The sequence below is a fragment of the Bombina bombina genome, chromosome 2, assembly GCF_027579735.1.
Source record: "Bombina bombina isolate aBomBom1 chromosome 2, aBomBom1.pri, whole genome shotgun sequence".
Lineage (NCBI taxonomy): Eukaryota > Metazoa > Chordata > Amphibia > Anura > Bombinatoridae > Bombina > Bombina bombina.
In genome coordinates this window covers 1086784868-1086791987 of record NC_069500.1, presented here as the reverse complement: position 1 = coordinate 1086791987, position 7120 = coordinate 1086784868, and the positions used below count along the sequence as shown (strand labels likewise).

Below are 7120 nucleotides of genomic sequence, written 5' to 3'. Positions count from 1 at the left end.
ATATTAATTTCAAATTGCAAATAGACTGCCCATACTTTCCAAATGCGGCTAAATAAACAGGTAAGTGGCTGACTGTCACTTTAAACTCACTGCACATTTTTAAATCTTTAATATACAGCAGAGGAGGAGAGTACACCACAGTACTCAGTGGCGCAGTTTATTCTCATTACACACGCTCGTACACAATCTCTGCAGTTCCCATGCAGTAGCGTTCCAAAGCTAAGTCAGTCAGTGCGGTACACTGTATTTTAACAGCTTCGAAACGTACGACCTGACGTTAGACGTGATTTAAGTAATGATTGGTTGCTGCTCATCCCGGGAACTAAATTGAGGCCCCGCCTGCTGTGTTACCATAGAAGCAGAGACGCATTCTGATACATCGGGATTAGAAAGCAGCCAGCAACCAGTGTAAGGCCCTAGCTGGAAGTGCAGAGGTGTGTCATATCAGCTGATTTTATATAAGTATATATGTATTAACTTGAGTATATGCTTTATATATAATTCATCTAAAAGTGTTTGTTATATTATACTACCCATTGTGCGTGTGCGAGCAATAATAGTGTTTGTTATCTAAGTATAGGTGTGTGTTATCGCTGATTTCTGAATTATTTTGTATTTGTTTGTTGACCTATCTGATTATTGTTGCACTTTGTATGAAAATAGATTCTCTGTATAGTCTTAGGGAATTTGGAGATAATTATATCAAATATAAAAAATAGCACTGTACCAAATATAGAGCTGTTAAACCACTCGTTTTTTAAGGGTCTATAAAATTAGGCTATAAAATGAAATATCAGACAGTGCAACATGCAAATCGTTTGTGTGATCATCTGGGTTCAGACATCTACAACAGTTTATGTTTGGAATATTTAATCATGATGTGGTTCTAAATACTGCAGACACAAAAATGTTGAAAAAACTACAAAAGTTAGATTTCATAAACTGTATTTAGCGTCTGTATGTGGAATTATTATACTTTGTAAAGTCAGATAATTTTCAAATACAAAATGATATTATTAAAAAGTACAATAAATCAATTTAATACCTAAATTAATATAATTTACAGTATATTTTAGGTTTCTTAATGAGACAAACTTTTTCATGAGTTAAAACTAAGAATTCATAATTTTTTTTTAAATAAATTAATATTGCTTACTCAAACTTTTATTTACTAATTAAAAATAGTTTGCTTTCAACCATGTTCTTGGAAAAATCACATTCTCAAAAATACTGAGCAGTATGTCACAAGACTATATAATGACGAAATAGCCTTACATTAAAGGGACATGGAAGCAACTTTCCAGTTTACTTCTATTATCAGATTTGCTTCATTCTCTTGGTATCATTTGTTGAAGGAGCAGCAATACACTACTGATTTCTAACTGAACACATGCGTTAGCCAATGACAATCAGTATATATATGTATGCAGCCACCAATCAGCAGCTAGAACCTAGGTTCTTTGCTGCTCCTGAGCTTACCTTGATAAACCTTTTAGCAAAGGATAACAAGAGAAGGAGGCAAATAAATAATAGAAGTAAATTGGAAAGTTATTTAAAAATTGTATGTTCTGTTTACATAATTAATGTCTAATTATGACTGTACTGTCTCTTTAATATTCAAATACAAGTGAAAATAGATGGGAACCACTTTGAAAACTTTAGCAGAATACTTTTTGTGGTGATATTTCCTGAGTGTCTTCAGATTGCAAATTAAAACACACTATGAAATATTTTAACATTGAAAAGTATGTGAAAATTTGATCTAACCCATGTTTTTTCACCCACGTTTTTGTAAATACAATTCACTGTATAATGTGCTTAAAGTGATGGTAAATAGCATAATCAGATCCAGAAGCTAAATAATATTTTAGACGAACTTTAGTTAAAGGGTCAGTATATTTTCAAAATTTAAAATAAAATATTTAAACAAACATATAGTAAAATGATGTTTCCTAATTATGTAATTTTTTTTTAGTTTTAGTCAATTTAAAAATGTCCTATTTTGCACTCTCTCCGTTTACCTAATTATGCAAAGCCATTCATGGATGACTCTACATATATCCCTCAGGAGCGTGCACCGCGATATTAAATCCCATAGTTCATTTCAATTGTAAGACTGTCAGTAGTCACGTGATCGTTCCCCGCTTATGTGCTTTTAGCACTTGCAGACTTGCTCTGTCAAAATACGCAAGCGTACATACTTTTTTACATGTTTCACACTACAGAAACATGCGTGTATAGTTTAGTCCGAGTGCGCGTGCGACCGGGATTGCGTATTGCTGATTAGCATATTCACTTTCAAATTTGAATAATCGATCTGATTGGTCAATTGCTTTGAGCCATTTCAGTTACCGTCTGCCAGGGCTGTTAGCTAATGAGAGATAGCGGCATGAAGCGGTTTCTTAAAAATAGAAAAAGTATGGTAATTAATTTGAATTCTACTTTATTTTGAAACGCAATATATTATCTGTGTACTTTGGTAACAAAATATTAGTTTTCTGACCCTTTAAGCAATTCTTAAACCTCAACTCACAAAAAAAAAAAAATTAGCGTTGAAGAGCGAGGGTATTACAATTTCATGGCTACATTATAAAGTAAGTTATAGCGTATCTTCATTAGAATTGCTGAATTAAAGTGCATCTAAAATATCGCTTAAAGGGCCATAATACCCAAATGTTTAAACACTTGAAAGTGATGCAGCATAGCTGTAAAAAGCTGACTAGAAAATATCTCCTGAACATCTCTATGTAAAAAAGAAAGATTTTTTACCTCAAAAGTTCCTCAGTAGCCACCTCCCATTGTAAAGGATTTCTAAGCAGCATTTTAGTGTGTCTGTCCTAGGACAGCTTAGGGGATGAGCCTTGTGAACTCTCATATTATTTCACCAATCAGGTAAAGGAAGCTTACTATGAAATCTCATGAGAGTTAAGTCAAATCTCATGAGATCACAGTAAGAGTTCATGACCTCAGCACTGCTGATGCAGATTGGCTGCTGTTCATGTCTTCATTTTTTTTTTATTTTTACCTGCAGCTGGGAGCAGCCGAGTATAACTTTTTACACAGAACTTAGTCTGCTGAGCTAAGGAGATTGTGAGGTAAAATATCTTCCTTTTTTACATAGAGATGCTCAGGTGATATTTTCCTGTCAGCTTTTTACAGTTATACTGCATCAGTTTCAAGTGATTTAGCATATGAGTATTATGTCCCTTTAAAGGGACATGAAACCCAAACATTTTCTTTCATGATTCAGATAGAGAATACAATTTTAAACAACTCTCTAATTTACTTCTATTATCTAATCTGTTTTATTCTCTTTGTATCATTTGTTGAAGGAGCAGCAATGCACTACTAGTTTCTAACTGAACACATGGGTGAATCAATGACAATCAGTTTATATATGCAGCCACCAATCAACAGCTAGAACCTAGGTTCTCTGCTGCACATGAACTTGCCTAGATAAACATTTCAGCAAAGGATAACAAGAGAAAGAAGCAAATTAAATAATAGAAGTAAATTGGAAAGTTGTTTGAAATTGTATTCTATATCTGAATCATAAAATAAATGTTTTGGGTTTCATGTCCCTTTAAATGTTTTTTATTTTTGTGCAGTAGTTTTGAATAATCTTAACAGATATGGCTGAAAATGATGAAGAGAAGTTTATTGTTCACATTCATTTCTGTTTTGTTTTTTAATCTCTTAGAAGGAAAGTCTTGGTAGGATATTTTGCATGAACAATGTTGCAAATTTAGGCAGGGTTTAAATAAATGAAGGTGAATTATTAGTATTAAAGGGACATGAAACCTATTTTTTTTCTTTCATGATTCAGATAGAGCATATATTTTAACCCCTTCGCTACCAGGAATTTTACTGAAACATTTGCCCAAAGTACTGGAGATTTTTTTGCATTTTTGCTATTAGTCTATTTAAACAAATAGATTGTAGTATAATTAGTCCAGTAGTTAAATATCAAAATAACAAGACTATTGCTCTATGTGGTAAAAAGGTATCACTGCATACTACATACTCAATTTAAACAGAAATAGGGCCTTGTTTTTTTTTATTTACCTCTTAAAACTATATATTTATTTTAAGAAGATAACCCAAGGCACTGATATAGGCCCATTTTGGTATATTTCATGCCACCATTTCACAGCCAAATGAGATTTAAAAAATAAATAAAAAAAGTTAACGTTTTCACAAACTTTGGGTTTCTAATTGAAATTATTTACATACTGATTGTGCAGTTATAACAGAACTGGTTGTAAAAGCTTCCCTGGGATCCCCTTTGTTCAGAAATAGCAGACATGTACGACTTTGCCATTGCTTTCTGGTAAGTAGTAGGTAGCTAATTGCAGCTGCACACCACAATTCTGAAATTCCTGTTAGTGAAGGGGTTAATTATAGTTAACTGGTAATAATATTGTAGTTTAAGGATTACCCTCCCACTTTACACCTTCCACCTCCCTGATCCCTCTCAAACAGCACTTCCCCCATCTACACCCCTAACCCCATCTTAGGTACTGGCAGAGAGTCTGTCAGTATGCAGTTCAGTTTTTTTTTATTATTATTTTTTTTTTCTGCAGTGTAGGTAACTCTCCTCAACCCTTCCACCTCCCTGATCCTGCCCAAACATCTCTCTAACCGTACTCCCTCCCATTAGTGGCAACCATCTTAGGTACTGGCAGCTGTCTGCCAGCACCCTGTTCATAGTATTTAATTTATATATATATTTTTTTTAATAATGTTTTTTTTCTGTAGTGTATGGGTCTACCCTTACCCACCCTTCCTCCTGCCTCCCTCCCCGCAGTCATTTTGTAGAACCCCTCCCTTAGATTTTTTTTCTCTGTAGTGGTGCATCCCATCCTTTCCCTTCCAAATGTCTTTACTATAATGTAGGGTCCCGTTCCTCCCCTCTGCCGCTTGGCCGCCCACGGGCCTACCGCTTTCCCTCCCACACCTCCCACCATCACCTACGGAGATCATTACAGACAGTGAAACAGACCATGTCACTGTCTGTAACAAACTGGAAATCTGTCTTCATATGGTATCGGAGCATTGATCGTGCTCCATTACCATAATATGATAGATGCTGGATGCCCATAAACAGCGATTGCCGCTTGACAAACGAGACTTCTTGGGCTTCCAGCATTATGGACGTAGATCTATATTATGCAGTAATTTGGGCTATGTACTGCATGACATAGATCTACATCCATTTGGCTGAAGTGGTTAAGCATCTTTCCAATTTACTTCTTTTATGAATTTTGCTTTGTTCTCTTGGTATCCGCTATTGAAGGAGCAGCAATACACTACTTGGTATAGCTGAATACCTCGGTAAGCCAATGGTAAGATATATATATATATATATATATATATATATATGCAGCCATCAACTAGCTGAACAAGAGAACAAAGTAAATTAGATACAATAAGTAAATTGGAAAGTTGTTTAACATTGTATGATCAATCTTAATTATGAAAGGAAATTATAGGGTTTCATGTCCCTTTAATATGTTAAAAATGAGTTATTCATCTATTTAAAAAAAGTTATAGAGGTTATGAGGACTAGCAAAACAGAGAAACAATTACAGTACAGTTTATAGGGACATTGTATTCAAAACACTTTCTATAATTTTTATGAAAAGGCATCTTTTAAGCATGGTCATTAGCAGAAAGTACTTAAAGGGACAGTCTACACCAGAATTGTTATTGTTTTAAAAGATAGATAATCCCCGGTTTACCCATTCCCTAGTTTTGCATAACCAACACAGTTATATTTATATATTTTTTTACCTCTGTGATTATCTTGTATCTAAGCCTCTGCAGACTACCCCTTTATTTGTTCTTTTGACAGACTTGCAGTTTAGCCAATCAGTGATGGCTCCCAGGTAACGTCACGTGCACAAGCACAGTGTTATCTATATGAAAAACATGAACTAACACCCTCTAGTGGTGAAAAACCTGTTAAAACGCATTCTTAAGAGGCGGCCTTCAAGGTCTAAGAAATTAGCATATGAACCTCCTAAGTTAAGCTTTCAACTAAGAATACCAAGAGAACAAAGAAAAATTGGTGATAAAAGTAAAATGGAAAATTGTTTAAAATTACATGCCCTATCTGAATCATGAAAGTTTTTTTTGGACTAGACTGTCCCATTAACAGCCAATGAGAATTAGTATGAAATACCTATCCGCTAGTCAGCATTAGAAGAATGCATCTGTAACCAAATGAGCATTAGTAGGAGGTACACAAATGATACCGGTGTTATCCCCTGGACCTTTTTAGCCGGTGCACCACCAGGCTGATTTTACTGACCACCTTGCTAAAATTTTAGCCTATATTAAGCTAAAATGAACTAATGTTAAAAGTTATTAATTTTCAAAGCTATTGCACAAATTATCATTAAATACATTTATGTTAAACTAGTTGGTAAACCTGCCCAGGGCAGTCTATATGTTGTAAATAAAAAAAATAGAACTACAGAAAAAAATAAACACATTATCCAAAATAAAAAAATTAAACGTAATCCCTATGAAAATAAAAAAGCCCCCTAATCTAATGCTAAACTAACAATAGCCCTTTAAAGGGCTTTTTGTAGGGCGTTGCCCTAAGTTAAACAGCTATTTTACATTAAAAATAAACAAAGTCCCCCCTAACAGTAAAACCCCCACCCAACAAACTCCACAAAATAAAAAAACCCTAAAACCCTAAAAAACCCATAAAAACACTAAAAAACATAAACTACCCATTGCCCTGAAAAGAGCATTTGTATGGGCATTGCCCTTAAAAGGGCATTTAGCTCTTTAACCCTTTAAGGACGCAGCTTTCAGTTTGCTCAATTGTTTTATGACGGAAAAATTCCGTCATATGTCCTTAAGAGGTTAAGAAAGCCCCCCAAAAAACCTAAGTTAAAAAACAAAACAAAAAAAAACCCAGAAATGAAAAAAAACAACCTAACACTAAAGCCCCACATGTTATACTCACGGTTTCAGAAGTCCGATGTAGAAGGTCTTCTTCCAGGCTGGTCTTTCATCTTCATCTACAGCAAAGGCGGTGCGGAGGTCCGGAGCGGTCTTCCCAGGTGTTGCGATTCTCGGTGGCGGAGGTCCTCGGAGACATTGA

The 7120-nt window shown here is 34.8% G+C and overlaps 1 protein-coding gene across 1 annotated transcript in view; it reads left to right on the top strand.

The window, feature by feature from the left end:
- The first annotated feature begins 326 nt into the window (after positions 1–326).
- The window catches only part of TTC29 (tetratricopeptide repeat domain 29), a 779602-nt gene continuing 772808 nt past the window's right edge, over positions 327–7120 (top strand). The window contains exon 1 of the mRNA XM_053703717.1: positions 327–434. The gene's annotated coding sequence lies outside the window, so the exon portion shown is untranslated. The remainder of the gene's footprint in view (positions 435–7120) is intronic.